The sequence below is a fragment of the Bison bison genome, unplaced genomic scaffold, assembly GCF_000754665.1.
Source record: "Bison bison bison isolate TAMUID 2011002044 unplaced genomic scaffold, Bison_UMD1.0 scf7180017864365, whole genome shotgun sequence".
Classification (NCBI taxonomy): Eukaryota; Metazoa; Chordata; class Mammalia; order Artiodactyla; family Bovidae; genus Bison; species Bison bison.
In genome coordinates, this window is record NW_011494937.1 from 2,831,048 (window position 1) to 2,832,765 (window position 1,718).

Genomic DNA, 1,718 nt, shown 5'->3' on the forward strand with positions numbered 1-1,718 from the left:
CCATTTGGTGCCAAGATTATCCCCAAATGCATCTTATGGGTGAGGGGCCTGGTGCCATTCTGAGTTTTAAGACATTCCTTTCTTTCATTAACAGACTGCTGCTGCTGCTGCTGCTAAGTCGCTCAGTCATGTTCGACTCTGTGCGACCCCATAGACAGCAGCCCACCAGGCTTCCCCATCCCTGGGATTCTCCAGGCAAGAACACTGGAGTGGGTTGCCATTTCCTTCTCCAGTGTATGAAAGTGAAAAGTGAAAGTGAAGTCGCTCAGTTGTGTCTGACTCTTAGCAACCCCATGGACTGCAGTCTACCAGGCTCCTCTGTCCATGGGATTTTCCAGGCAAGAGTACTGGAGTGGGGTGCATTGCCTTCTCCGAACAGACTGCTAGTGACTATATAACATCCAGCTGAAGACTAACAGGGGGGTACTCCCCTTCTGATGCCTATGTCAGAAGCTTTCTCTATCTCCTTTATACTTTAATAAAACTTTATTACACAAAGCTCTGAGTGATCAAGCCTCATCTCTGGCCCTGGATTAAATTCTTCTCTGGGGGCCAAAAATCCCGGTGTCTTTTTTTGTTCAACAACAACTTTTCATCTATTTCCCCCAGTTCATTTCAAATACACCAAAGAAGTCACACTGGAGAGAGACCTATGAATGTAAACGGTGTGGCAAAACCTTCAAGTGTTACCCCTCCTTTCAAAAACATGAAAACCCACACTGGAGAGGAACCCTATGAATATAGGGAGTGTGGAGGAGCTTTTAGCTGTTCAACCTCACTTTGAATACATGAAAGAACACACACTGGAGAGAAACTCTATGAATGTAACCAGTGTGGAAAAACCTGCAGAGGTTATACTTCCTTAGAAATACACAGAAGAATTCATATTCTACGAATGTAAACAATGGAAAAGCCCTCAGATGTTGTCAAAGTTTTCAAAGACATGAGAGCAATCACACTGGAGAAAAACCCTATGAATATAAAAACTGTCATAAAGTGTTCAGGTGTCCCAGTTATCTTTGAACATGTGAAAGAACTCACACTAGAGAAAAACCCTATGGATGTAAACAATGAGGTAAAGCCTACAGAGGACACAGTTCCTTACAAAACCACGAAAGGACTCACACAGGAGAGAAACCCTATGCATGTACAGAATGTGGAAAAACTTACAGGTGGCATCAGAGTTTTCGAAGACATGAGAGAACTCACACTGGAGAGAAACCCTATGAATGCAAAGAATGCGGGAAAACCTTCAATCATCCCGCTTCCTTCCGAAGGCATGAAAGGACTCACCTCATGGGGTAAAACCTTTTGACTGTAAAGAGTGTGGGAAAGACTTCAGTTGGTCTTCATAGTTAAATGTTAAAACTCCTACCATAAATAATTACAAATGTGAGTAACATGAGAACTCATAGCTTGATGAAAATTAATCTGGGTATAATGTTCCAGAGTGCCAAAGAATTGATGCTTTTGAACTGTGATGTTGGAGAAGACTCTCGGGAGTCCCTTGGACTGCAAGGAGATCCAACCAGTCCATTCTAAAGGAGATCAGTCCTGGGTGTTCATTGGAAGGACTGATGTTGAAGCTGAAACTCCAATACTTTGGCCACCTGATGCGAAGAGCTGACTCATTGGAAAAGGCCCTGATGCTGGGAAAGATTGAGGGCAGGAGGAGAAGGGGATGACAGAGGATGAGATGGCTGGATGGCATCACTGAC

At 43.8% G+C, this 1,718-nt stretch overlaps 1 pseudogene; it reads left to right on the top strand.

Moving 5' to 3' along the window:
* The window catches only part of LOC104999911, a 15,956-nt pseudogene extending 15,055 nt beyond the window's left edge, over positions 1-901 (top strand).
* Positions 902-1,718: the final 817 nt, after the last annotated feature.